Source organism: Rhinichthys klamathensis, unplaced genomic scaffold, assembly GCF_029890125.1.
Source record: "Rhinichthys klamathensis goyatoka isolate OS25496 unplaced genomic scaffold, OSU_Roscu_1.1 h1tg000014l_1, whole genome shotgun sequence".
NCBI lineage: Eukaryota > Metazoa > Chordata > Actinopteri > Cypriniformes > Leuciscidae > Rhinichthys > Rhinichthys klamathensis.
The window spans coordinates 852,693-878,166 of record NW_026606566.1 but is presented as its reverse complement, the minus strand read 5'-3'; the positions used below and the strand labels follow the sequence as shown (position 1 = coordinate 878,166).

The window sequence follows — 25,474 nt, the reverse complement described above, 5'->3', positions numbered from 1 at the left end:
CCATCGATAAGTCTGCCCACCCCATTCTTTCAGTAGATGGCTCGCTGGGCCCTACCACCTTGGTGATAGCTCGCTGGAACCCGAGGTGTACATATGCCTTGGGCGGGCCGCCAGGATCGTGCTTGCTAAGGCAGCACATATACTAAAATTGGATCGATACAGAGAAGATTAGCATGGCCCCTGCGAAAGGATGACACGCAAATCCGTGAAGCGCTCCATATTTTTGCAGCTGTGATCAAGCCTGCTTCACTGGACTTGATTCATACCTTCCTGCCACTATTTATTTTCATTCTTGATCTCTTGTGTCAAGAACTGGTGCATCTCCAATGTCTATAGGGCACTCTCATTTTTCCAGCAAAGTGTGTCCACTCCCTTTCTTCAGCAGATGCCGACAGGGAACAGGGTTCGACCCCATACATATGCCTCAAATGAGGCTGTGTTTGTTGCTTGTTAAGGCAGCGCCTATGCTGAAAGTAGACCGATTCAAAGAAAAAAATCAAAGAATAAATCAAAGGAAAAAATCTGTGGAGTCCTTCACGGTTTTGTTTCTGTCGCGTGGCCGAGGGCCTCTGCCTAAAGGTCTCCAGAGGATTAACTCCTCCTGCTGCGATAGATCGTGTCCAGTTACATCGAGTGCATGGAACCTTGGCACAGACAGCAAAGCATTTTCCTGTTTTCCACTTTCCGCCAACTCATTTCTTTCTCGAAAACCTGGAGGACACAGCCCATTCAGAGCTTGTATTTTGGTACCATCGATAAGTCTGCCCACCCCATTCTTTCAGTAGATGGCTCGCTGGGCCCTACCACCTTGGTGATAGCTCGCTGAAACCCGAGGTGTACATATGCCTTGGGCGGGCCACCAGGATCGTGCTTGCTAAGGCAGCACATATACTAAAATTGGATCGATACAGAGAAGATTAGCATGGCCCCTGCGAAAGGATGACACGCAAATCCGTGAAGCGCTCCATATTTTTGCAGCTGTGATCAAGCCTGCTTCACTGGACTTGATTCATACCTTCCTGCCACTATTTATTTTCATTCTTGATCTCTTGTGTCAAGAACTGGTGCATCTCCAATGTCTTTAGGGCACTCTCATTTTTCCAGCAAAGTGTGTTCACTCCCTTTCTTCAGCAGATGCCGACAGGGAACAGGGTTCCACCCCATACATATGCCTCAAATGAGGCTGTGTTTGTTGCTTGTTAAGGCAGCGCCTATGCTGAAAGTAGACCGATTCAGAGAAAAAAATCAAAGAATAAATCAAAGGAAAAAATCTGTGGAGTCCTTCACGGTTTTGTTTCTGTCGCGTGGCCGAGGGCCTCTGCCTAAAGGTCTCCAGAGGATTAACTCCTCCTGCTGCGATAGATCGTGTTCAGTTACATCGAGTGCATGGAACCTTGGCACAGACAGCAAAGCATTTTCCTGTTTTCCACTTTCCGCCAACTCATTTCTTTCTCGAAAACCTGGAGGACACAGCCCATTCAGAGCTTGTATTTTGGTACCATCGATAAGTCTGCCCACCCCATTCTTTCAGTAGATGGCTCGCTGGGCCCTACCACCTTGGTGATAGCTCGCTGGAACCCGAGGTGTACATATGCCTTGGGCGGGCCGCCAGGATCATGCTTGCTAAGGCAGCACATATACTAAAATTGGATCGATACAGAGAAGATTAGCATGGCCCCTGCGAAAGGATGTCACGCAAATCTGTGAAGCGCTCCATATTTTTGCAGCTGTGATCAAGCCTGCTTCACTGGACTTGATTCATACCTTCCTGCCACTATTTATTTTCATTCTTGATCTCTTGTGTCAAGAACTGGTGCATCTCCAATGTCTATAGGGCACTCTCATTTTTCCAGCAAAGTGTGTCCACTCCCTTTCTTCAGCAGATGCCGACAGGGAACAGGGTTCGACCCCATACATATGCCTCAAATGAGGCTGTGTTTGTTGCTTGTTAAGGCAGCGCCTATGCTGAAAGTAGACCGATTCAGAGAAAAAAATCAAAGAATAAATCAAAGGAAAAAATCTGTGGAGTCCTTCACGGTTTTGTTTCTGTCGCGTGGCCGAGGGCCTCTGCCTAAAGGTCTCCAGAGGATTAACTCCTCCTGCTGCGATAGATCGTGTCCAGTTACATCGAGTGCATGGAACCTTGGCACAGACAGCAAAGCATTTTCCTGTTTTCCACTTTCCGCCAACTCATTTCTTTCTCGAAAACCTGGAGGACACAGCCCATTCAGAGCTTGTATTTTGGTACCATCGATAAGTCTGCCCACCCCATTCTTTCAGTAGATGGCTCGCTGGGCCCTACCACCTTGGTGATAGCTCGCTGGAACCCGAGGTGTACATATGCCTTGGGCGGGCCGCCAGGATCGTGCTTGCTAAGGCAGCACATATACTAAAATTGGATCGATACAGAGAAGATTAGCATGGCCCCTGCGAAAGGATGACACGCAAATCCGTGAAGCGCTCCATATTTTTGCAGCTGTGATCAAGCCTGCTTCACTGGACTTGATTCATACCTTCCTGCCACTATTTATTTTCATTCATGATCTCTTGTGTCAAGAACTGGTGCATCTCCAATGTCTATAGGGCACTCTCATTTTTCCAGCAAAGTCTGTCCACTCCCATTCTTCAGCAGATGCCGACAGGGAACAGGGTTCGACCCCATACATATGCCTCAAATGAGGCTGTGTTTGTTGCTTGTTAAGGCAGCGCCTATGCTGAAAGTAGACCGATTCAGAGAAAAAAATCAAAGAATAAATCAAAGGAAAAAATCTGTGGAGTCCTTCACGGTTTTGTTTCTGTCGCGTGGCCGAGGGCCTCTGCCTAAAGGTCTCCAGAGGATTAACTCCTCCTGCTGCCATAGATCGTGTCCAGTTACATCGAGTGCATGGAACCTTGGCACAGACAGCAAAGCATTTTCCTGTTTTCCACTTTCCGCCAACTCATTTCTTTCTCGAAAACCTGGAGGACACAGCCCATTCAGAGCTTGTATTTTGGTACCATCGATAAGTCTGCCCACCCCATTCTTTCAGTAGATGGCTCGCTGGGCCCTACCACGTTGGTGATAGCTCGCTGGAACCCGAGGTGTACATATGCCTTGGGCGGGCTGCCAGGATCGTGCTTGCTAAGGCAGCACATATACTAAAATTGGATCGATACAGAGAAGATTAGCATGGCCCCTGCGAAAGGATGACACGCAAATCCGTGAAGCGCTCCATATTTTTGCAGCTGTGATCAAGCCTGCTTCACTGGACTTGATTCATACCTTCCTGCCACTATTTATTTTCATTCTTGATCTCTTGTGTCAAGAACTGGTGCATCTCCAATGTCTATAGGGCACTCTCATTTTTCCAGCAAAGTGTGTCCACTCCCTTTCTTCAGCAGATGCCGACAGGGAACAGGGTTCGACCCCATACATATGCCTCAAATGAGGCTGTGTTTGTTGCTTGTTAAGGCAGCGCCTATGCTGAAAGTAGACCGATTCAGAGAAAAAAATCAAAGAATAAATCAAAGGAAAAAATCTGTGGAGTCCTTCACGGTTTTGTTTCTCCCTAAAGGTCTCCAGAGGATTAACTCCTCCTGCTGCGATAGATCGTGTCCAGTTACATCGAGTGCATGGAACCTTGGCACAGACAGCAAAGCATTTTCCTGTTTTCCACTTTCCGCCAACTCATTTCTTTCTCGAAAACCTGGAGGACACAGCCCATTCAGAGCTTGTATTTTGGTACCATCGATAAGTCTGCCCACCCCATTCTTTCAGTAGATGGCTCGCTGGGCCCTACCACCTTGGTGATAGCTCGCTGGAACCCGAGGTGTACATATGCCTTGGGCGGGCCGCCAGGATCGTGCTTGCTAAGGCAGCACATATACTAAAATTGGATCGATACAGAGAAGATTAGCATGGCCCCTGCGAAAGGATGACACGCAAATCCGTGAAGCGCTCCATATTTTTGCAGCTGTGATCAAGCCTGCTTCACTGGACTTGATTCATACCTTCCTGCCACTATTTATTTTCATTCTTGATCTCTTGTGTCAAGAACTGGTGCATCTCCAATGTCTATAGGGCACTCTCATTTTTCCAGCAAAGTGTGTCCACTCCCTTTCTTCAGCAGATGCCGACAGGGAACAGGGTTCGACCCCATACATATGCCTCAAATGAGGCTGTGTTTGTTGCTTGTTAAGGCAGCGCCTATGCTGAAAGTAGACCGATTCAGAGAAAAAAATCAAAGAATAAATCAAAGGAAAAAATCTGTGGAGTCCTTCACGGTTTTGTTTCTGTCGCGTGGCCGAGGGCCTCTGCCTAAAGGTCTCCAGAGGATTAACTCCTCCTGCTGCGATAGATCGTGTCCAGTTACATCGAGTGCATGGAACCTTGGCACAGACAGCAAAGCATTTTCCTGTTTTCCACTTTCCGCCAACTCATTTCTTTCTCGAAAACCTGGAGGACACAGCCCATTCAGAGCTTGTATTTTGGTACCATCGATAAGTCTGCCCACCCCATTCTTTCAGTAGATGGCTCGCTGGGCCCTACCACCTTGGTGATAGCTCGCTGGAACCCAAGGTGTACATATGCCTTGGGCGGGCCGCCAGGATCGTGCTTGCTAAGGCAGCACATATACTAAAATTGGATCGATACAGAGAAGATTAGCATGGCCCCTGCGAAAGGATGACACGCAAATCCGTGAAGCGCTCCATATTTTTGCAGCTGTGATCAAGCCTGCTTCACTGGACTTGATTCATACCTTCCTGCCACTATTTATTTTCATTCTTGATCTCTTGTGTCAAGAACTGGTGCATCTCCAATGTCTTTAGGGCACTCTCATTTTTCCAGCAAAGTGTGTTCACTCCCTTTCTTCAGCAGATGCCGACAGGGAACAGGGTTCCACCCCATACATATGCCTCAAATGAGGCTGTGTTTGTTGCTTGTTAAGGCAGCGCCTATGCTGAAAGTAGACCGATTCAGAGAAAAAAATCAAAGAATAAATCAAAGGAAAAAATCTGTGGAGTCCTTCACGGTTTTGTTTCTGTCGCGTGGCCGAGGGCCTCTGCCTAAAGGTCTCCAGAGGATTAACTCCTCCTGCTGCGATAGATCGTGTCCAGTTACATCGAGTGCATGGAACCTTGGCACAGACAGCAAAGCATTTTCCTGTTTTCCACTTTCCGCCAACTCATTTCTTTCTCGAAAACCTGGAGGACACAGCCCATTCAGAGCTTGTATTTTGGTACCATCGATAAATCTGCCCACCCCATTCTTTCAGTAGATGGCTCGCTGGGCCCTACCACCTTGGTGATAGCTCGCTGGAACCCGAGGTGTACATATGCCTTGGGCGTGCCGCCAGGATCGTGCTTGCTAAGGCAGCACATATACTAAAATTGGATCGATACAGAGAAGATTAGCATGGCCCCTGCGAAAGGATGACACGCAAATCCGTGAAGCGCTCCATATTTTTCCAGCTGTGATCAAGCCTGCTTCACTGGACTTGATTCATACCTTCCTGCCACTATTTATTTTCATTCTTGATCTCTTGTGTCAAGAACTGGTGCATCTCCAATGTCTATAGGGCACTCTCATTTTTCCAGCAAAGTGTGTCCACTCCCTTTCTTCAGCAGATGCCGACAGGGAATAGGGTTCGACCCCATACATATGCCTCAAATGAGGCTGTGTTTGTTGCTTGTTAAGGCAGCGCCTATGCTGAAAGTAGACCGATTCAGAGAAAAAAATCAAAAAATAAATCAAAGGAAAAAATCTGTGGAGTCCTTCATGGTTTTGTTTCTGTCGCGTGGCCGAGGGCCTCTGCCTAAAGGTCTCCAGAGGATTAACTCCTCCTGCTGCGATAGATCGTGTCCAGTTACATCGAGTGCATGGAACCTTGGCACAGACAGCAAAGCATTTTCCTGTTTTCCACTTTCCGCCAACTCATTTCTTTCTCGAAAACCTGGAGGACACAGCCCATTCAGAGCTTGTATTTTGGTACCATCGATAAGTCTGCCCACCCCATTCTTTCAGTAGATGGCTCGCTGGGCCCTACCACCTTGGTGATAGCTCGCTGGAACCCGAGGTGTACATATGCCTTGGGCGGGCCGCCAGGATCGTGCTTGCTAAGGCAGCACATATACTAAAATTGGATCGATACAGAGAAGATTAGCATGGCCCCTGCGAAAGGATGACACGCAAATCCGTGAAGCGCTCCATATTTTTGCAGCTGTGATCAAGCCTGCTTCACTGGACTTGATTCATACCTTCCTGCCACTATTTATTTTCATTCTTGATCTCTTGTGTCAAGAACTGGTGCATCTCCAATGTCTATAGGGCACTCTCATTTTTCCAGCAAAGTGTGTCCACTCCCTTTCTTCAGCAGATGCCGACAGGGAACAGGGTTCGACCCCATACATATGCCTCAAATGAGGCTGTGTTTGTTGCTTGTTAAGGCAGCGCCTATGCTGAAAGTAGACCGATTCAGAGAAAAAAATCAAAGAATAAATCAAAGGAAAAAATCTGTGGAGTCCTTCACGGTTTTGTTTCTGTCGCGTGGCCGAGGGCCTCTGCCTAAAGGTCTCCAGAGGATTAACTCCTCCTGCTGCGATAGATCGTGTCCAGTTACATCGAGTGCATGGAACCTTGGCACAGACAGCAAAGCATTTTCCTGTTTTCCACTTTCCGCCAACTCATTTCTTTCTCGAAAACCTGGAGGACACAGCCCATTCAGAGCTTGTATTTTGGTACCATCGATAAGTCTGCCCACCCCATTCTTTCAGTAGATGGCTCGCTGGGCCCTACCACCTTGGTGATAGCTCGCTGGAACCCGAGGTGTAAATATGCCTTGGGCGGGCCACCAGGATCGTGCTTGCTAAGGCAGCACATATACTAAAATTGGATCGATACAGAGAAGATTAGCATGGCCCCTGCGAAAGGATGACACGCAAATCCGTGAAGCGCTCCATATTTTTGCAGCTGTGAACAAGCCTGCTTCACTGGACTTGATTCATACCTTCCTGCCACTATTTATTTTCATTCTTGATCTCTTGTGTCAAGAACTGGTGCATCTCCAATGTCTATAGGGCACTCTCATTTTTCCAGCAAAGTGTGTCCACTCCCTTTCTTCAGCAGATGCCAACAGGGTTCGACCCCATACATATGCCTCAAATGAGGCTGTGTTTGTTGCTTGTTAAGGCAGCGCCTATGCTGAAAGTAGACCGATTCAGAGAAAAAAATCAAAGAATAAATCAAAGGAAAAAATCTGTGGAGTCCTTCACGGTTTTGTTTCTGTCGCGTGGCCGAGGGCCTCTGCCTAAAGGTCTCCAGAGGATTAACTCCTCCTGCTGCGATAGATCGTGTCCAGTTACATCGAGTGCATGGAACCTTGGCACAGACAGCAAAGCATTTTCCTGTTTTCCACTTTCCGCCAACTCATTTCTTTCTCGAAAACCTGGAGGACACAGCCCATTCAGAGCTTGTATTTTGGTACCATCGATAAGTCTGCCCACCCCATTCTTTCAGTAGATGGCTCGCTGGGCCCTACCACCTTGGTGATAGCTCGCTGGAACCCAAGGTGTACATATGCCTTGGGCGGGCCGCCAGGATCGTGCTTGCTAAGGCAGCACATATACTAAAATTGGATCGATACAGAGAAGATTAGCATGGCCCCTGCGAAAGGATGACACGCAAATCCGTGAAGCGCTCCATATTTTTGCAGCTGTGATCAAGCCTGCTTCACTGGACTTGATTCATACCTTCCTGCCACTATTTATTTTCATTCTTGATCTCTTGTGTCAAGAACTGGTGCATCTCCAATGTCTTTAGGGCACTCTCATTTTTCCAGCAAAGTGTGTTCACTCCCTTTCTTCAGCAGATGCCGACAGGGAACAGGGTTCCACCCCATACATATGCCTCAAATGAGGCTGTGTTTGTTGCTTGTTAAGGCAGCGCCTATGCTGAAAGTAGACCGATTCAGAGAAAAAAATCAAAGAATAAATCAAAGGAAAAAATCTGTGGAGTCCTTCACGGTTTTGTTTCTGTCGCGTGGCCGAGGGCCTCTGCCTAAAGGTCTCCAGAGGATTAACTCCTCCTGCTGCGATAGATCGTGTCCAGTTACATCGAGTGCATGGAACCTTGGCACAGACAGCAAAGCATTTTCCTGTTTTCCACTTTCCGCCAACTCATTTCTTTCTCGAAAACCTGGAGGACACAGCCCATTCAGAGCTTGTATTTTGGTACCATCGATAAATCTGCCCACCCCATTCTTTCAGTAGATGGCTCGCTGGGCCCTACCACCTTGGTGATAGCTCGCTGGGACCCGAGGTGTACATATGCCTTGGGCGTGCCGCCAGGATCGTGCTTGCTAAGGCAGCACATATACTAAAATTGGATCGATACAGAGAAGATTAGCATGGCCCCTGCGAAAGGATGACACGCAAATCCGTGAAGCGCTCCATATTTTTCCAGCTGTGATCAAGCCTGCTTCACTGGACTTGATTCATACCTTCCTGCCACTATTTATTTTCATTCTTGATCTCTTGTGTCAAGAACTGGTGCATCTCCAATGTCTATAGGGCACTCTCATTTTTCCAGCAAAGTGTGTCCACTCCCTTTCTTCAGCAGATGCCGACAGGGAATAGGGTTCGACCCCATACATATGCCTCAAATGAGGCTGTGTTTGTTGCTTGTTAAGGCAGCGCCTATGCTGAAAGTAGACCGATTCAGAGAAAAAAATCAAAAAATAAATCAAAGGAAAAAATCTGTGGAGTCCTTCATGGTTTTGTTTCTGTCGCGTGGCCGAGGGCCTCTGCCTAAAGGTCTCCAGAGGATTAACTCCTCCTGCTGCGATAGATCGTGTCCAGTTACATCGAGTGCATGGAACCTTGGCACAGACAGCAAAGCATTTTCCTGTTTTCCACTTTCCGCCAACTCATTTCTTTCTCGAAAACCTGGAGGACACAGCCCATTCAGAGCTTGTATTTTGGTACCATCGATAAGTCTGCCCACCCCATTCTTTCAGTAGATGGCTCGCTGGGCCCTACCACCTTGGTGATAGCTCGCTGGAACCCGAGGTGTACATATGCCTTGGGCGGGCCGCCAGGATCGTGCTTGCTAAGGCAGCACATATACTAAAATTGGATCGATACAGAGAAGATTAGCATGGCCCCTGCGAAAGGATGACACGCAAATCCGTGAAGCGCTCCATATTTTTGCAGCTGTGATCAAGCCTGCTTCACTGGACTTGATTCATACCTTCCTGCCACTATTTATTTTCATTCTTGATCTCTTGTGTCAAGAACTGGTGCATCTCCAATGTCTATAGGGCACTCTCATTTTTCCAGCAAAGTGTGTCCACTCCCTTTCTTCAGCAGATGCCGACAGGGAACAGGGTTCGACCCCATACATATGCCTCAAATGAGGCTGTGTTTGTTGCTTGTTAAGGCAGCGCCTATGCTGAAAGTAGACCGATTCAGAGAAAAAAATCAAAGAATAAATCAAAGGAAAAAATCTGTGGAGTCCTTCACGGTTTTGTTTCTGTCGCGTGGCCGAGGGCCTCTGCCTAAAGGTCTCCAGAGGATTAACTCCTCCTGCTGCGATAGATCGTGTCCAGTTACATCGAGTGCATGGAACCTTGGCACAGACAGCAAAGCATTTTCCTGTTTTCCACTTTCCGCCAACTCATTTCTTTCTCGAAAACCTGGAGGACACAGCCCATTCAGAGCTTGTATTTTGGTACCATCGATAAGTGTGCCCACCCCATTCTTTCAGTAGATGGCTCGCTGGGCCCTACCACCTTGGTGATAGCTCGCTGGAACCCGAGGTGTACATATGCCTTGGGCGGGCCGCCAGGATCGTGCTTGCTAAGGCAGCACATATACTAAAATTGGATCGATACAGAGAAGATTAGCATGGCCCCTGCGAAAGGATGACACGCAAATCCGTGAAGCGCTCCATATTTTTGCAGCTGTGATCAAGCCTGCTTCACTGGACTTGATTCATACCTTCCTGCCACTATTTATTTTCATTCTTGATCTCTTGTGTCAAGAACTGGTGCATCTCCAATGTCTATAGGGCACTCTCATTTTTCCAGCAAAGTGTGTCCACTCCCTTTCTTCAGCAGATGCCAACAGGGTTCGACCCCATACATATGCCTCAAATGAGGCTGTGTTTGTTGCTTGTTAAGGCAGCGCCTATGCTGAAAGTAGACCGATTCAGAGAAAAAAATCAAAGAATAAATCAAAGGAAAAAATCTGTGGAGTCCTTCACGGTTTTTTTTCTCTCGCGTGGCCGAGGGCCTCTGCCTTAAGGTCTCCAGAGGATTAACTCCTCCTGCTGCGATAGATCGTGTCCAGTTACATCGAGTGCATGGAACCTTGGCACAGACAGCAAAGCATTTTCCTGTTTTCCACTTTCCGCCAACTCATTTCTTTCTCGAAAACCTGGAGGACACAGCCCATTCAGAGCTTGTATTTTGGTACCATCGATAAGTCTGCCCACCCCATTCTTTCAGTAGATGGCTCGCTGGGCCCTACCACCTTGGTGATAGCTCGCTGGAACCCGAGGTGTACATATGCCTTGGGCGGGCAGCCAGGATCGTGCTTGCTAAGGCAGCACATATACTAAAATTGGATCGATACAGAGAAGATTAGCATGGCCCCTGCGAAAGGATAACACGCAAATCCGTGAAGCGCTCCATATTTTTGCAGCTGTGATCAAGCCTGCTTCACTGGATTCTGGATTCTTGATCTCTTGTGTCAAGAACTGGTGCATCTCCAATGTCTATAGGGCACTCTCATTTTTCCAGCAAAGTGTGTCCACTCCCTTTCTTCAGCAGATGCCGACAGGGAACAGGGTTCGACCCCATACATATGCCTCAAATGAGGCTGTGTTTGTTGCTTGTTAAGGCAGCGCCTATGCTGAAAGTAGACCGATTCAGAGAAAAAAATCAAAGAATAAATCAAAGGAAAAAATCTGTGGAGTCCTTCACGGTTTTGTTTCTGTCGCGTGGCCGAGGGCCTCTGCCTAAAGGTCTCCAGAGGATTAACTCCTCCTGCTGCGATAGATCGTGTCCAGTTACATCGAGTGCATTGAACCTTGGCACAGACAGCAAAGCATTTTCCTGTTTTCCACTTTCCGCCAACTCATTTCTTTCTCGAAAACCTGGAGGACACAGCCCATTCAGAGCTTGTATTTTGGTACCATCGATAAGTCTGGCCACCCCATTCTTTCAGTAGATGGCTCGCTGGGCCCTACCACCTTGGTGATAGCTCGCTGGAACCCGAGGTGTACATATGCCTTGGGCGGGCCGCCAGGATCGTGCTTGCTAAGGCAGCACATATACTAAAATTGGATCGATACAGAGAAGATTAGCATGGCCCCTGCGAAAGGATGACACGCAAATCCGTGAAGCGCTCCATATTTTTGCAGCTGTGATCAAGCCTGCTTCAGTGGACTTGATTCATACCTTCCTGCCACTATTTATGTTCATTCTTGATCTCTTGTGTCAAGAACTCGTGCATCTCCAATGTCTATAGTGCACTCTCATTTTTCCAGCAAAGTGTGTCCACTCCCTTTCTTCAGCAGATGCCGACAGGGAACAGGGTTCGACCCCATACATATGCCTCAAATGAGGCTGTGTTTGTTGCTTGTTAAGGCAGCGCCTATGCTGAAAGTAGACCGATTCAGAGAAAAAAATCAAAGAATAAATCAAAGGAAAAAATCTGTGGAGTCCTTCACGGTTTTGTTTCTGTCGCGTGGCCGAGGGCCTCTGCCTAAAGGTCTCCAGAGGATTAACTCCTCCTGCTGCGATAGATCGTGTCCAGTTACATCGAGTGCATGGAACCTTGGCACAGACAGCAAAGCATTTTCCTGTTTTCCACTTTCCGCCAACTCATTTCTTTCTCGAAAACCTGGAGGACACAGCCCATTCAGAGCTTGTATTTTGGTACCATCGATAAGTGTGCCCACCCCATTCTTTCAGTAGATGGCTCGCTGGGCCCTACCACCTTGGTGATAGCTCGCTGGAACCCGAGGTGTACATATGCCTTGGGCGGGCCGCCAGGATCGTGCTTGCTAAGGCAGCACATATACTAAAATTGGATCGATACAGAGAAGATTAGCATGGCCCCTGCGAAAGGATGACACGCAAATCCGTGAAGCGCTCCATATTTTTGCAGCTGTGATCAAGCCTGCTTCACTGGACTTGATTCATACCTTCCTGCCACTATTTATTTTCATTCTTGATCTCTTGTGTCAAGAACTGGTGCATCTCCAATGTCTATAGGGCACTCTCATTTTTCCAGCAAAGTGTGTCCACTCCCTTTCTTCAGCAGATGCCAACAGGGTTCGACCCCATACATATGCCTCAAATGAGGCTGTGTTTGTTGCTTGTTAAGGCAGCGCCTATGCTGAAAGTAGACCGATTCAGAGAAAAAAATCAAAGAATAAATCAAAGGAAAAAATCTGTGGAGTCCTTCACGGTTTTTTTTCTCTCGCGTGGCCGAGGGCCTCTGCCTTAAGGTCTCCAGAGGATTAACTCCTCCTGCTGCGATAGATCGTGTCCAGTTACATCGAGTGCATGGAACCTTGGCACAGACAGCAAAGCATTTTCCTGTTTTCCACTTTCCGCCAACTCATTTCTTTCTCGAAAACCTGGAGGACACAGCCCATTCAGAGCTTGTATTTTGGTACCATCGATAAGTCTGCCCACCCCATTCTTTCAGTAGATGGCTCGCTGGGCCCTACCACCTTGGTGATAGCTCGCTGGAACCCGAGGTGTACATATGCCTTGGGCGGGCAGCCAGGATCGTGCTTGCTAAGGCAGCACATATACTAAAATTGGATCGATACAGAGAAGATTAGCATGGCCCCTGCGAAAGGATAACACGCAAATCCGTGAAGCGCTCCATATTTTTGCAGCTGTGATCAAGCCTGCTTCACTGGATTCTGGATTCTTGATCTCTTGTGTCAAGAACTGGTGCATCTCCAATGTCTATAGGGCACTCTCATTTTTCCAGCAAAGTGTGTCCACTCCCTTTCTTCAGCAGATGCCGACAGGGAACAGGGTTCGACCCCATACATATGCCTCAAATGAGGCTGTGTTTGTTGCTTGTTAAGGCAGCGCCTATGCTGAAAGTAGACCGATTCAGAGAAAAAAATCAAAGAATAAATCAAAGGAAAAAATCTGTGGAGTCCTTCACGGTTTTGTTTCTGTCGCGTGGCCGAGGGCCTCTGCCTAAAGGTCTCCAGAGGATTAACTCCTCCTGCTGCGATAGATCGTGTCCAGTTACATCGAGTGCATTGAACCTTGGCACAGACAGCAAAGCATTTTCCTGTTTTCCACTTTCCGCCAACTCATTTCTTTCTCGAAAACCTGGAGGACACAGCCCATTCAGAGCTTGTATTTTGGTACCATCGATAAGTCTGGCCACCCCATTCTTTCAGTAGATGGCTCGCTGGGCCCTACCACCTTGGTGATAGCTCGCTGGAACCCGAGGTGTACATATGCCTTGGGCGGGCCGCCAGGATCGTGCTTGCTAAGGCAGCACATATACTAAAATTGGATCGATACAGAGAAGATTAGCATGGCCCCTGCGAAAGGATGACACGCAAATCCGTGAAGCGCTCCATATTTTTGCAGCTGTGATCAAGCCTGCTTCAGTGGACTTGATTCATACCTTCCTGCCACTATTTATGTTCATTCTTGATCTCTTGTGTCAAGAACTCGTGCATCTCCAATGTCTATAGTGCACTCTCATTTTTCCAGCAAAGTGTGTCCACTCCCTTTCTTCAGCAGATGCCGACAGGGAACAGGGTTCGACCCCATACATATGCCTCAAATGAGGCTGTGTTTGTTGCTTGTTAAGGCAGCGCCTATGCTGAAAGTAGACCGATTCAGAGAAAAAAATCAAAGAATAAATCAAAGGAAAAAATCTGTGGAGTCCTTCACGGTTTTGTTTCTGTCGCGTGGCCGAGGGCCTCTGCCTAAAGGTCTCCAGAGGATTAACTCCTCCTGCTGCGATAGATCGTGTCCAGTTACATCGAGTGCATGGAACCTTGGCACAGACAGCAAAGCATTTTCCTGTTTTCCACTTTCCGCCAACTCATTTCTTTCTTGAAAACCTGGAGGACACAGCCCATTCAGAGCTTGTATTTTGGTACCATCGATAAGTCTGCCCACCCCATTCTTTCAGTAAATGGCTCGCTGGGCCCTACCACCTTGGTGATAGCTCGCTGGAACCCGAGGTGTACATATGCCTTGGGCGGGCCACCAGGATCGTGCTTGCTAAGGCAGCACATATACTAAAATTGGATCGATACAGAGAAGATTAGCATGGCCCCTGCGAAAGGATGACACGCAAATCCGTGAAGCGCTCCATATTTTTCCAGCTGTGATCAAGCCTGCTTCACTGGACTTGATTCATACCTTCCTGCCACTATTTATTTTCATTCTTGATCTCTTGTGTCAAGAACTGGTGCATCTCCAATGTCTATAGGGCACTCTCATTTTTCCAGCAAAGTGTGTCCACTCCCTTTCTTCAGCAGATGCCGACAGGGAACAGGGTTCGACCCCATACATATGCCTCAAATGAGGCTGTGTTTGTTGCTTGTTAAGGCAGCGCCTATGCTGAAAGTAGACCGATTCAGAGAAAAAAATCCAAAAATCAATCAAAGGAAAAAATCTGTGGAGTCCTTCACGGTTTTTTTTTCTCTCGCGTGGCCGAGGGCCTCTGCCTAAAGGTCTCCAGAGGATTAACTCCTCCTGCTGCGATAGATCGTGTCCAGTTACATCGAGTGCATGGAACCTTGGCACAGACAGCAAAGCATTTTCCTGTTTTCCACTTTCCGCCAACTCATTTCTTTCTCGAAAACCTGGAGGACACAGCCCATTCAGAGCTTGTATTTTGGTACCATCGATAAGTCTGCCCACCCCATTCTTTCAGTAGATGGCTCGCTGGGCCCTACCACCTTGGTGATAGCTCGCTGGAACCCGAGGTGTACATATGCCTTGGGCGGGCAGCCAGGATCGTGCTTGCTAAGGCAGCACATATACTAAAATTGGATCGATACAGAGAAGATTAGCATGGCCCCTGCGAAAGGATGACACGGAAATCCGTGAAGCGCTCCATATTTTTGCAGCTGTGATAAAGCCTGCTTCACTGGATTCTGGATCCTTGATCTCTTGTGTCAAGAACTGGTGCATCTCCAATGTCTATAGGGCACTCTCATTTTTCCAGCAAAGTGTGTCCACTCCCTTTCTTCAGCAGATGCCGACAGGGAACAGGGTTCGACCCCATACATATGCCTCAAATGAGGCTGTGTTTGTTGCTTGTTAAGGCAGCGCCTATGCTGAAAGTAGACCGATTCAGAGAAAAAAATCAAAGAATAAATCAAAGGAAAAAATCTGTGGAGTCCTTCACGGTTTTGTTTCTGTCGCGTGGCCGAGGGCCTCTGCCTAAAGGTCTCCAGAGGATTAACTCCTCCTGCTGCGATAGATCGTGTCCAGTTACATCGAGTGCATGGAACCTTGGCACAGACAGCAAAGCATTTTCCTGTTTTCCACTTTCCGCCAACTCATTTCTTTCTCGAAAACCTGGAGGACACAGCCCATTCAGAGCTTGTATTTTGGTACCATCGATAAGTCTGCCCACCCCATTCTTTCAGTAGATGGCTCGCTGGGCCCTACCACCTTGGTGATAGCTCGCTGGAACCCGAGGTGTACATATGCCTTGGGCGGGCCGCCAGGATCGTGCTTGCTAAGGCAGCACATATACTAAAATTGGATCGATACAGAGAAGATTAGCATGGCCCCTGCGAAAGGATGACACGCAAATCCGTGAAGCGCTCCATATTTTTGCAGCTGTGATCAAGCCTGCTTCACTGGACTTGATTCATACCTTCCTGCCACTATTTATTTTCATTCTTGATCTCTTGTGTCAAGAACTGGTGCATCTCCAATGTCTATAGGGCACTCTCATTTTTCCAGCAAAGTGTGTCCACTCCCTTTCTTCAGCAGATGCCGACAGGGAACAGGGTTCGACCCCATACATATGCCTCAAATGAGGCTGTGTTTGTTGCTTGTTAAGGCAGCGCCTATGCTGAAAGTAGACCGATTCAGAGAAAAAAATCCAAAAATCAATCAAAGGAAAAAATCTGTGGAGTCCTTCACGGTTTTTTTTTCTCTCGCGTGGCCGAGGGCCTCTGCCTAAAGGTCTCCAGAGGATTAACTCCTCCTGCTGCGATAGATCGTGTCCAGTTACATCGAGTGCATGGAACCTTGGCACAGACAGCAAAGCATTTTCCTGTTTTCCACTTTCCGCCAACTCATTTCTTTCTCGAAAACCTGGAGGACACAGCCCATTCAGAGCTTGTATTTTGGTACCATCGATAAGTCTGCCCACCCCATTCTTTCAGTAGATGGCTCGCTGGGCCCTACCACCTTGGTGATAGCTCGCTGGAACCCGAGGTGTACATATGCCTTGGGCGGGCAGCCAGGATCGTGCTTGCTAAGGCAGCACATATACTAAAATTGGATCGATACAGAGAAGATTAGCATGGCCCCTGCGAAAGGATGACACGGAAATCCGTGAAGCGCTCCATATTTTTGCAGCTGTGATAAAGCCTGCTTCACTGGATTCTGGATCCTTGATCTCTTGTGTCAAGAACTGGTGCATCTCCAATGTCTATAGGGCACTCTCATTTTTCCAGCAAAGTGTGTCCACTCCCTTTCTTCAGCAGATGCCGACAGGGAACAGGGTTCGACCCCATACATATGCCTCAAATGAGGCTGTGTTTGTTGCTTGTTAAGGCAGCGCCTATGCTGAAAGTAGACCGATTCAGAGAAAAAAATCAAAGAATAAATCAAAGGAAAAAATCTGTGGAGTCCTTCACGGTTTTGTTTCTGTCGCGTGGCCGAGGGCCTCTGCCTAAAGGTCTCCAGAGGATTAACTCCTCCTGCTGCGATAGATCGTGTCCAGTTACATCGAGTGCATGGAACCTTGGCACAGACAGCAAAGCATTTTCCTGTTTTCCACTTTCCGCCAACTCATTTCTTTCTCGAAAACCTGGAGGACACAGCCCATTCAGAGCTTGTATTTTGGTACCATCGATAAGTCTGCCCACCCCATTCTTTCAGTAGATGGCTCGCTGGGCCCTACCACCTTGGTGATAGCTCGCTGGAACCCGAGGTGTACATATGCCTTGGGCGGGCCGCCAGGATCGTGCTTGCTAAGGCAGCACATATACTAAAATTGGATCGATACAGAGAAGATTAGCATGGCCCCTGCGAAAGGATGACACGCAAATCCGTGAAGCGCTCCATATTTTTGCAGCTGTGATCAAGCCTGCTTCACTGGACTTGATTCATACCTTCCTGCCACTATTTATTTTCATTCTTGATCTCTTGTGTCAAGAACTGGTGCATCTCCAATGTCTATAGGGCACTCTCATTTTTCCAGCAAAGTGTGTCCACTCCCTTTCTTCAGCAGATGCCGACAGGGAACAGGGTTCGACCCCATACATATGCCTCAAATGAGGCTGTGTTTGTTGCTTGTTAAGGCAGCGCCTATGCTGAAAGTAGACCGATTCAGAGAAAAAAATCAAAAAATCAATCAAAGGAAAAAATCTGTGGAGTCCTTCACGGTTTTATTTTCTCTCGCGTGGCCGAGGGCCTCTGCCTAAAGGTCTCCAGAGGATTAACTCCTCCTGCTGCGATAGATCGTGTCCAGTTACATCGAGTGCATGGAACCTTGGCACAGACAGCAAAGCATTTTCCTGTTTTCCACTTTCCGCCAACTCATTTCTTTCTCGAAAACCTGGAGGACACAGCCCATTCAGAGCTTGTATTTTGGTACCATCGATAAGTCTGGCCACCCCATTCTTTCAGTAGATGGCTCGCTGGGCCCTACCACCTTGGTGATAGCTCGCTGGAACCCGAGGTGTACATATGCCTTGGGCGGGCCGCCAGGATCGTGCTTGCTAAGGCAGCACATATACTAAAATTGGATCGATACAGAGAAGATTAGCATGGCCCCTGCGAAAGGATGACACGCAAATCCGTGAAGCGCTCCATATTTTTCCAGCTGTGATCAAGCCTGCTTCACTGGACTTGATTCATACCTTCCTGCCACTATTTATTTTCATTCTTGATCTCTTGTGTCAAGAACTGGTGCATCTCCAATGTCTATAGGGCACTCTCATTTTTCCAGCAAAGTGTGTCCACTCCCTTTCTTCAGCAGATGCCGACAGGGAACAGGGTTCGACCCCATACATATGCCTCAAATGAGGCTGTGTTTGTTGCTTGTTAAGGCAGCGCCTATGCTGAAAGTAGACCGATTCAGAGAAAAAAATCAAAAAATAAATCAAAGGAAAAAATCTGTGGAGTCCTTCACGGTTTTTTTTTCTCTCGCGTGGCCGAGGGCCTCTGCCTAAAGGTCTCCAGAGGATTAACTCCTCCTGCTGCGATAGATCGTGTCCAGTTACATCGAGTGCATGGAACCTTGGCACAGACAGCAAAGCATTTTCCTGTTTTCCACTTTCCGCCAACTCATTTCTTTCTCGAAAACCTGGAGGACACAGCCCATTCAGAGCTTGTATTTTGGTACCATCGATAAGTCTGCCCACCCCATTCTTTCAGTAGATGGCTCGCTGGGCCCTACCACCTTGGTGATAGCTCGCTGGAACCCGAGGTGTACATATGCCTTGGGCGGGCAGCCAGGATCGTGCTTGCTAAGGCAGCACATATACTAAAATTGGATCGATACAGAGAAGATTAGCATGGCCCCTGCGAAAGGATGACACGCAAATCCGTGAAGCGCTCCATATTTTTGCAGCTGTGATAAAGCCTGCTTCACTGGATTCTGGATCCTTGATCTCTTGTGTCAAGAACTGGTGCATCTCCAATGTCTATAGGGCACTCTCATTTTTCCAGCAAAGTGTGTCCACTCCCTTTCTTCAGCAGATGCCGACAGGGAACAGGGTTCGACCCCATACATATGCCTCAAATGAGGCTGTGTTTGTTGCTTGTTAAGGCAGCGCCTATGCTGAAAGTAGACCGATTCAGAGAAAAAAATCAAAGAATAAATCAAAGGAAAAAATCTGTGGAGTCCTTCACGGTTTTGTTTCTGTCGCGTGGCCGAGGGCCTCTGCCTAAAGGTCTCCAGAGGATTAACTCCTCCTGCTGCGATAGATCGTGTCCAGTTACATCGAGTGCATGGAACCTTGGCACAGACAGCAAAGCATTTTCCTGTTTTCCACTTTCCGCCAACTCATTTCTTTCTTGAAAACCTGGAGGACACAGCCCATTCAGAGCTTGTATTTTGGTACCATCGATAAGTCTGCCCACCCCATTCTTTCAGTAGATGGCTCGCTGGGCCCTACCACCTTGGTGATAGCTCGCTGGAACCCGAGGTGTACATATGCCTTGGGCGGGCCGCCAGGATCGTGCTTGCTAAGGCAGCACATATACTAAAATTGGATCGATACAGAGAAGATTAGCATGGCCCCTGCGAAAGGATGACACGCAAATCCGTGAAGCGCTCCATATTTTTGCAGCTGTGATCAAGCCTGCTTCACTGGACTTGATTCATACCTTCCTGCCACTATTTATTTTCATTCTTGATCTCTTGTGTCAAGAACTGGTGCATCTCCAATGTCTATAGGGCACTCTCATTTTTCCAGCAAAGTGTGTCCACTCCCTTTCTTCAGCAGATGCCGACAGGGAACAGGGTTCGACCCCATACATATGCCTCAAATGAGGCTGTGTTTGTTGCTTGTTAAGGCAGCGCCTATGCTGAAAGTAGACCGATTCAGAGAAAAAAATCAAAGAATAAATCAAAGGAAAAAATCTGTGGAGTCCTTCACGGTTTTTTTTCTCTCGCGTGGCCGAGGGCCTCTGCCTAAAGGTCTCCAGAGGATTAACTCCTCCTGCTGCGATAGATCGTGTCCAGTTACATCGAGTGCATGGAACCTTGGCACAGACAGCAAAGCATTTTCCTGTTTTCCACTTTCCGCCAACTCATTTCTTTCTCGAAAACCTGGAGGACACAGCCCATTCAGAGCTTGTATTTTGGTACCATCGATAAGTCTGCCCACCCCATTCTTTCAGTAGATGGCTCGCTGGGCCCTACCACCTTGGTGATAGCTCGCTGGAACCCGAGGTGTACATATGCCTTGGGCGGGCCGCCAGGATCGTGCTTGCTAAGGCAGCACATATACTAAAATTGGATCGATACAGAGAAGATTAGCATGGCCCCTGCGAAAGGATGACACGCAAATCCGTGAAGCGCTCCATATTTTTGCAGCTGTGATCAAGCCTGCTTCACTGGACTTGATTCATACCTTCCTGCCACTATTTATTTTCATTCTTGATCTCTTGTGTCAAGAACTGGTGCATCTCCAATGTCTATAGGGCACTCTCATTTTTCCAGCAAAGTGTGTCCACTCCCTTTCTTCAGCAGATGCCGACAGGGAACAGGGTTCGACCCCATACATATGCCTCAAATGAGGCTGTGTTTGTTGCTTGTTAAGGCAGCGCCTATGCTGAAAGTAGACCGATTCAGAGAAAAAAATCAAAGAATAAATCAAAGGAAAAAATCTGTGGAGTCCTTCACGGTTTTGTTTCTGTCGCGTGGCCGAGGGCCTCTGCCTAAAGGTCTCCAGAGGATTAACTCCTCCTGCTGCGATAGATCGTGTCCAGTTACATCGAGTGCATGGAACCTTGGCACAGACAGCAAAGCATTTTCCTGTTTTCCACTTTCCGCCAACTCATTTCTTTCTCGAAAACCTGGAGGACACAGCCCATTCAGAGCTTGTATTTTGGTACCATCGATAAGTGTGCCCACCCCATTCTTTCAGTAGATGGCTCGCTGGGCCCTACCACCTTGGTGATAGCTCGCTGGAACCCGAGGTGTACATATGCCTTGGGCGGGCCGCCAGGATCGTGCTTGCTAAGGCAGCACATATACTAAAATTGGATCGATACAGAGAAGATTAGCATGGCCCCTGCGAAAGGATGACACGCAAATCCGTGAAGCGCTCCATATTTTTGCAGCTGTGATCAAGCCTGCTTCACTGGACTTGATTCATACCTTCCTGCCACTATTTATTTTCATTCTTGATCTCTTGTGTCAAGAACTGGTGCATCTCCAATGTCTATAGGGCACTCTCATTTTTCCAGCAAAGTGTGTCCACTCCCTTTCTTCAGCAGATGCCGACAGGGAACAGGGTTCGACCCCATACATATGCCTCAAATGAGGCTGTGTTTGTTGCTTGTTAAGGCAGCGCCTATGCTGAAAGTAGACCGATTCAGAGAAAAAAATCAAAGAATAAATCAAAGGAAAAAATCTGTGGAGTCCTTCACGGTTTTGTTTCTGTCGCGTGGCCGAGGGCCTCTGCCTAAAGGTCTCCAGAGGATTAACTCCTCCTGCTGCGATAGATCGTGTCCAGTTACATCGAGTGCATGGAACCTTGGCACAGACAGCAAAGCATTTTCCTGTTTTCCACTTTCCGCCAACTCATTTCTTTCTCGAAAACCTGGAGGACACAGCCCATTCAGAGCTTGTATTTTGGTACCATCGATAAGTCTGCCCACCCCATTCTTTCAGTAGATGGCTCGCTGGGCCCTACCACCTTGGTGATAGCTCGCTGGAACCCGAGGTGTAAATATGCCTTGGGCGGGCCACCAGGATCGTGCTTGCTAAGGCAGCACATATACTAAAATTGGATCGATACAGAGAAGATTAGCATGGCCCCTGCGAAAGGATGACACGCAAATCCGTGAAGCGCTCCATATTTTTGCAGCTGTGAACAAGCCTGCTTCACTGGACTTGATTCATACCTTCCTGCCACTATTTATTTTCATTCTTGATCTCTTGTGTCAAGAACTGGTGCATCTCCAATGTCTATAGGGCACTCTCATTTTTCCAGCAAAGTGTGTCCACTCCCTTTCTTCAGCAGATGCCAACAGGGTTCGACCCCATACATATGCCTCAAATGAGGCTGTGTTTGTTGCTTGTTAAGGCAGCGCCTATGCTGAAAGTAGACCGATTCAGAGAAAAAAATCAAAGAATAAATCAAAGGAAAAAATCTGTGGAGTCCTTCACGGTTTTGTTTCTGTCGCGTGGCCGAGGGCCTCTGCCTAAAGGTCTCCAGAGGATTAACTCCTCCTGCTGCGATAGATCGTGTCCAGTTACATCGAGTGCATGGAACCTTGGCACAGACAGCAAAGCATTTTCCTGTTTTCCACTTTCCGCCAACTCATTTCTTTCTCGAAAACCTGGAGGACACAGCCCATTCAGAGCTTGTATTTTGGTACCATCGATAAGTCTGCCCACCCCATTCTTTCAGTAGATGGCTCGCTGGGCCCTACCACCTTGGTGATAGCTCGCTGGAACCCAAGGTGTACATATGCCTTGGGCGGGCCACCAGGATCGTGCTTGCTAAGGCAGCACATATACTAAAATTGGATCGATACAGAGAAGATTAGCATGGCCCCTGCGAAAGGATGACACGCAAATCCGTGAAGCGCTCCATATTTTTGCAGCTGTGATCAAGCCTGCTTCACTGGACTTGATTCATACCTTCCTGCCACTATTTATTTTCATTCTTGATCTCTTGTGTCAAGAACTGGTGCATCTCCAATGTCTTTAGGGCACTCTCATTTTTCCAGCAAAGTGTGTTCACTCCCTTTCTTCAGCAGATGCCGACAGGGAACAGGGTTCCACCCCATACATATGCCTCAAATGAGGCTGTGTTTGTTGCTTGTTAAGGCAGCGCCTATGCTGAAAGTAGACCGATTCAGAGAAAAAAATCAAAGAATAAATCAAAGGAAAAAATCTGTGGAGTCCTTCACGGTTTTGTTTCTGTCGCGTGGCCGAGGGCCTCTGCCTAAAGGTCTCCAGAGGATTAACTCCTCCTGCTGCGATAGATCGTGTCCAGTTACATCGAGTGCATGGAACCTTGGCACAGACAGCAAAGCATTTTCCTGTTTTCCACTTTCCGCCAACTCATTTCTTTCTCGAAAACCTGGAGGACACAGCCCATTCAGAGCTTGTATTTTGGTACCATCGATAAATCTGCCCACCCCATTCTTTCAGTAGATGGCTCGCTGGGCCCTACCACCTTGGTGATAGCTCGCTGGGACCCGAGGTGTACATATGCCTTGGGCGTGCCGCCAGGATCGTGCTTGCTAAGGCAGCACATATACTAAAATTGGATCGATACAGAGAAGATTAGCATGGCCCCTGCGAAAGGATGACACGCAAATCCGTGAAGCGCTCCATATTTTTCCAGCTGTGATCAAGCCTGCTTCACTGGACTTGATTCATACCTTCCTGCCACTATTTATTTTCATTCTTGATCTCTTGTGTCAAGAACTGGTGCATCTCCAATGTCTATAGGGCACTCTCATTTTTCCAGCAAAGTGTGTCCACTCCCTTTCTTCAGCAGATGCCGACAGGGAATAGGGTTCGACCCCATACATATGCCTCAAATGAGGCTGTGTTTGTTGCTTGTTAAGGCAGCGCCTATGCTGAAAGTAGACCGATTCAGAGAAAAAAATCAAAAAATAAATCAAAGGAAAAAATCTGTGGAGTCCTTCACGGTTTTGTTTCTGTCGCGTGGCCGAGGGCCTCTGCCTAAAGGTCTCCAGAGGATTAACTCCTCCTGCTGCGATAGATCGTGTCCAGTTACATCGAGTGCATGGAACCTTGGCACAGACAGCAAAGCATTTTCCTGTTTTCCACTTTCCGCCAACTCATTTCTTTCTCGAAAACCTGGAGGACACAGCCCATTCAGAGCTTGTATTTTGGTACCATCGATAAGTGTGCCCACCCCATTCTTTCAGTAGATGGCTCGCTGGGCCCTACCACCTTGGTGATAGCTCGCTGGAACCCGAGGTGTACATATGCCTTGGGCGGGCCGCCAGGATCGTGCTTGCTAAGGCAGCACATATACTAAAATTGGATCGATACAGAGAAGATTAGCATGGCCCCTGCGAAAGGATGACACGCAAATCCGTGAAGCGCTCCATATTTTTGCAGCTGTGATCAAGCCTGCTTCACTGGACTTGATTCATACCTTCCTGCCACTATTTATTTTCATTCTTGATCTCTTGTGTCAAGAACTGGTGCATCTCCAATGTCTATAGGGCACTCTCATTTTTCCAGCAAAGTGTGTCCACTCCCTTTCTTCAGCAGATGCCAACAGGGTTCGACCCCATACATATGCCTCAAATGAGGCTGTGTTTGTTGCTTGTTAAGGCAGCGCCTATGCTGAAAGTAGACCGATTCAGAGAAAAAAATCAAAGAATAAATCAAAGGAAAAAATCTGTGGAGTCCTTCACGGTTTTTTTTCTCTCGCGTGGCCGAGGGCCTCTGCCTAAAGGTCTCCAGAGGATTAACTCCTCCTGCTGCGATAGATCGTGTCCAGTTACATCGAGTGCATGGAACCTTGGCACAGACAGCAAAGCATTTTCCTGTTTTCCACTTTCCGCCAACTCATTTCTTTCTCGAAAACCTGGAGGACACAGCCCATTCAGAGCTTGTATTTTGGTACCATCGATAAGTCTGCCCACCCCATTCTTTCAGTAGATGGCTCGCTGGGCCCTACCACCTTGGTGATAGCTCGCTGGAACCCGAGGTGTACATATGCCTTGGGCGGGCAACCAGGATCGTGCTTGCTAAGGCAGCACATATACTAAAATTGGATCGATACAGAGAAGATTAGCATGGCCCCTGCGAAAGGATGACACGCAAATCCGTGAAGCGCTCCATATTTTTGCAGCTGTGATCAAGCCTGCTTCACTGGATTCTGGATTCTTGATCTCTTGTGTCAAGAACTGGTGCATCTCCAATGTCTATAGGGCACTCTCATTTTTCCAGCAAAGTGTGTCCACTCCCTTCCTTCAGCAGATGCCGACAGGGAACAGGGTTCGACCCCATACATATGCCTCAAATGAGGCTGTGTTTGTTGCTTGTTAAGGCAGCGCCTATGCTGAAAGTAGACCGATTCAGAGAAAAAAATCAAAGAATAAATCAAAGGAAAAAATCTGTGGAGTCCTTCACGGTTTTGTTTCTGTCGCGTCGCCGAGGGCCTCTGCCTAAAGGTCTCCAGAGGATTAACTCCTCCTGCTGCGATAGATCGTGTCCAGTTACATCGAGTGCATTGAACCTTGGCACAGACAGCAAAGCATTTTCCTGTTTTCCACTTTCCGCCAACTCATTTCTTTCTCGAAAACCTGGAGGACACAGCCCATTCAGAGCTTGTATTTTGGTACCATCGATAAGTCTGGCCACCCCATTCTTTCAGTAGATGGCTCGCTGGGCCCTACCACCTTGGTGATAGCTCGCTGGAACCCGAGGTGTACATATGCCTTGGGCGGGGCGCCAGGATCGTGCTTGCTAAGGCAGCACATATACTAAAATTGGATCGATACAGAGAAGATTAGCATGGCCCCTGCGAAAGGATGACACGCAAATCCGTGAAGCGCTCCATATTTTTGCA

At 47.8% G+C, this 25,474-nt stretch overlaps 35 non-coding genes across 35 annotated transcripts; all 35 read left to right on the top strand.

Annotated features, from left to right (window-relative positions):
- Positions 1 to 118: 118 nt before the first annotated feature.
- Positions 119 to 225, top strand: LOC130105037 (U6 spliceosomal RNA). Its single transcript, XR_008809544.1, has one exon. It is a non-coding gene; the product is annotated as a U6 spliceosomal RNA (small nuclear RNA).
- Positions 226 to 867: 642 nt separating this feature from the next.
- LOC130105026 (U6 spliceosomal RNA) lies at positions 868 to 974 on the top strand. The gene has a single exon (XR_008809543.1). It is a non-coding gene; the product is annotated as a U6 spliceosomal RNA (small nuclear RNA).
- Positions 975 to 1,620: 646 nt separating this feature from the next.
- LOC130105321 (U6 spliceosomal RNA) lies at positions 1,621 to 1,723 on the top strand. The gene has a single exon (XR_008809577.1). It is a non-coding gene; the product is annotated as a U6 spliceosomal RNA (small nuclear RNA).
- A 642-nt stretch (positions 1,724 to 2,365) lies between these two features.
- LOC130105015 (U6 spliceosomal RNA) lies at positions 2,366 to 2,472 on the top strand. The gene has a single exon (XR_008809542.1). It is a non-coding gene; the product is annotated as a U6 spliceosomal RNA (small nuclear RNA).
- A 642-nt stretch (positions 2,473 to 3,114) lies between these two features.
- On the top strand, positions 3,115 to 3,221 carry LOC130105004 (U6 spliceosomal RNA). Its single transcript, XR_008809541.1, has one exon. It is a non-coding gene; the product is annotated as a U6 spliceosomal RNA (small nuclear RNA).
- Positions 3,222 to 3,842: 621 nt separating this feature from the next.
- On the top strand, positions 3,843 to 3,949 carry LOC130104993 (U6 spliceosomal RNA). Its single transcript, XR_008809540.1, has one exon. It is a non-coding gene; the product is annotated as a U6 spliceosomal RNA (small nuclear RNA).
- A 642-nt stretch (positions 3,950 to 4,591) lies between these two features.
- LOC130104981 (U6 spliceosomal RNA) lies at positions 4,592 to 4,698 on the top strand. Its single transcript, XR_008809539.1, has one exon. It is a non-coding gene; the product is annotated as a U6 spliceosomal RNA (small nuclear RNA).
- Positions 4,699 to 5,340: 642 nt separating this feature from the next.
- On the top strand, positions 5,341 to 5,447 carry LOC130104970 (U6 spliceosomal RNA). Its single transcript, XR_008809538.1, has one exon. It is a non-coding gene; the product is annotated as a U6 spliceosomal RNA (small nuclear RNA).
- A 642-nt stretch (positions 5,448 to 6,089) lies between these two features.
- LOC130104959 (U6 spliceosomal RNA) lies at positions 6,090 to 6,196 on the top strand. The gene has a single exon (XR_008809537.1). It is a non-coding gene; the product is annotated as a U6 spliceosomal RNA (small nuclear RNA).
- A 642-nt stretch (positions 6,197 to 6,838) lies between these two features.
- Positions 6,839 to 6,945, top strand: LOC130104948 (U6 spliceosomal RNA). The gene has a single exon (XR_008809536.1). It is a non-coding gene; the product is annotated as a U6 spliceosomal RNA (small nuclear RNA).
- Positions 6,946 to 7,580: 635 nt separating this feature from the next.
- LOC130104937 (U6 spliceosomal RNA) lies at positions 7,581 to 7,687 on the top strand. The gene has a single exon (XR_008809535.1). It is a non-coding gene; the product is annotated as a U6 spliceosomal RNA (small nuclear RNA).
- Positions 7,688 to 8,329: 642 nt separating this feature from the next.
- On the top strand, positions 8,330 to 8,436 carry LOC130104926 (U6 spliceosomal RNA). The gene has a single exon (XR_008809533.1). It is a non-coding gene; the product is annotated as a U6 spliceosomal RNA (small nuclear RNA).
- Positions 8,437 to 9,078: 642 nt separating this feature from the next.
- LOC130104915 (U6 spliceosomal RNA) lies at positions 9,079 to 9,185 on the top strand. The gene has a single exon (XR_008809532.1). It is a non-coding gene; the product is annotated as a U6 spliceosomal RNA (small nuclear RNA).
- A 642-nt stretch (positions 9,186 to 9,827) lies between these two features.
- LOC130104904 (U6 spliceosomal RNA) lies at positions 9,828 to 9,934 on the top strand. The gene has a single exon (XR_008809531.1). It is a non-coding gene; the product is annotated as a U6 spliceosomal RNA (small nuclear RNA).
- A 635-nt stretch (positions 9,935 to 10,569) lies between these two features.
- LOC130105290 (U6 spliceosomal RNA) lies at positions 10,570 to 10,676 on the top strand. The gene has a single exon (XR_008809571.1). It is a non-coding gene; the product is annotated as a U6 spliceosomal RNA (small nuclear RNA).
- Positions 10,677 to 11,290: 614 nt separating this feature from the next.
- Positions 11,291 to 11,397, top strand: LOC130104893 (U6 spliceosomal RNA). Its single transcript, XR_008809530.1, has one exon. It is a non-coding gene; the product is annotated as a U6 spliceosomal RNA (small nuclear RNA).
- Positions 11,398 to 12,039: 642 nt separating this feature from the next.
- On the top strand, positions 12,040 to 12,146 carry LOC130104882 (U6 spliceosomal RNA). The gene has a single exon (XR_008809529.1). It is a non-coding gene; the product is annotated as a U6 spliceosomal RNA (small nuclear RNA).
- A 635-nt stretch (positions 12,147 to 12,781) lies between these two features.
- Positions 12,782 to 12,888, top strand: LOC130105284 (U6 spliceosomal RNA). The gene has a single exon (XR_008809570.1). It is a non-coding gene; the product is annotated as a U6 spliceosomal RNA (small nuclear RNA).
- A 614-nt stretch (positions 12,889 to 13,502) lies between these two features.
- Positions 13,503 to 13,609, top strand: LOC130104870 (U6 spliceosomal RNA). Its single transcript, XR_008809528.1, has one exon. It is a non-coding gene; the product is annotated as a U6 spliceosomal RNA (small nuclear RNA).
- A 642-nt stretch (positions 13,610 to 14,251) lies between these two features.
- LOC130104859 (U6 spliceosomal RNA) lies at positions 14,252 to 14,358 on the top strand. Its single transcript, XR_008809527.1, has one exon. It is a non-coding gene; the product is annotated as a U6 spliceosomal RNA (small nuclear RNA).
- A 643-nt stretch (positions 14,359 to 15,001) lies between these two features.
- LOC130105192 (U6 spliceosomal RNA) lies at positions 15,002 to 15,108 on the top strand. The gene has a single exon (XR_008809560.1). It is a non-coding gene; the product is annotated as a U6 spliceosomal RNA (small nuclear RNA).
- Positions 15,109 to 15,722: 614 nt separating this feature from the next.
- LOC130104848 (U6 spliceosomal RNA) lies at positions 15,723 to 15,829 on the top strand. The gene has a single exon (XR_008809526.1). It is a non-coding gene; the product is annotated as a U6 spliceosomal RNA (small nuclear RNA).
- Positions 15,830 to 16,472: 643 nt separating this feature from the next.
- Positions 16,473 to 16,579, top strand: LOC130105181 (U6 spliceosomal RNA). Its single transcript, XR_008809559.1, has one exon. It is a non-coding gene; the product is annotated as a U6 spliceosomal RNA (small nuclear RNA).
- Positions 16,580 to 17,193: 614 nt separating this feature from the next.
- LOC130104837 (U6 spliceosomal RNA) lies at positions 17,194 to 17,300 on the top strand. Its single transcript, XR_008809525.1, has one exon. It is a non-coding gene; the product is annotated as a U6 spliceosomal RNA (small nuclear RNA).
- A 643-nt stretch (positions 17,301 to 17,943) lies between these two features.
- LOC130104826 (U6 spliceosomal RNA) lies at positions 17,944 to 18,050 on the top strand. The gene has a single exon (XR_008809524.1). It is a non-coding gene; the product is annotated as a U6 spliceosomal RNA (small nuclear RNA).
- Positions 18,051 to 18,693: 643 nt separating this feature from the next.
- LOC130104815 (U6 spliceosomal RNA) lies at positions 18,694 to 18,800 on the top strand. The gene has a single exon (XR_008809522.1). It is a non-coding gene; the product is annotated as a U6 spliceosomal RNA (small nuclear RNA).
- Positions 18,801 to 19,414: 614 nt separating this feature from the next.
- LOC130104804 (U6 spliceosomal RNA) lies at positions 19,415 to 19,521 on the top strand. The gene has a single exon (XR_008809521.1). It is a non-coding gene; the product is annotated as a U6 spliceosomal RNA (small nuclear RNA).
- A 642-nt stretch (positions 19,522 to 20,163) lies between these two features.
- On the top strand, positions 20,164 to 20,270 carry LOC130104793 (U6 spliceosomal RNA). The gene has a single exon (XR_008809520.1). It is a non-coding gene; the product is annotated as a U6 spliceosomal RNA (small nuclear RNA).
- Positions 20,271 to 20,912: 642 nt separating this feature from the next.
- LOC130104782 (U6 spliceosomal RNA) lies at positions 20,913 to 21,019 on the top strand. Its single transcript, XR_008809519.1, has one exon. It is a non-coding gene; the product is annotated as a U6 spliceosomal RNA (small nuclear RNA).
- A 642-nt stretch (positions 21,020 to 21,661) lies between these two features.
- Positions 21,662 to 21,768, top strand: LOC130104771 (U6 spliceosomal RNA). Its single transcript, XR_008809518.1, has one exon. It is a non-coding gene; the product is annotated as a U6 spliceosomal RNA (small nuclear RNA).
- Positions 21,769 to 22,403: 635 nt separating this feature from the next.
- LOC130104759 (U6 spliceosomal RNA) lies at positions 22,404 to 22,510 on the top strand. The gene has a single exon (XR_008809517.1). It is a non-coding gene; the product is annotated as a U6 spliceosomal RNA (small nuclear RNA).
- Positions 22,511 to 23,152: 642 nt separating this feature from the next.
- Positions 23,153 to 23,259, top strand: LOC130105582 (U6 spliceosomal RNA). The gene has a single exon (XR_008809639.1). It is a non-coding gene; the product is annotated as a U6 spliceosomal RNA (small nuclear RNA).
- A 642-nt stretch (positions 23,260 to 23,901) lies between these two features.
- On the top strand, positions 23,902 to 24,008 carry LOC130105577 (U6 spliceosomal RNA). Its single transcript, XR_008809638.1, has one exon. It is a non-coding gene; the product is annotated as a U6 spliceosomal RNA (small nuclear RNA).
- Positions 24,009 to 24,643: 635 nt separating this feature from the next.
- On the top strand, positions 24,644 to 24,750 carry LOC130105570 (U6 spliceosomal RNA). The gene has a single exon (XR_008809637.1). It is a non-coding gene; the product is annotated as a U6 spliceosomal RNA (small nuclear RNA).
- Positions 24,751 to 25,364: 614 nt separating this feature from the next.
- LOC130105562 (U6 spliceosomal RNA) lies at positions 25,365 to 25,471 on the top strand. The gene has a single exon (XR_008809636.1). It is a non-coding gene; the product is annotated as a U6 spliceosomal RNA (small nuclear RNA).
- Positions 25,472 to 25,474: the final 3 nt, after the last annotated feature.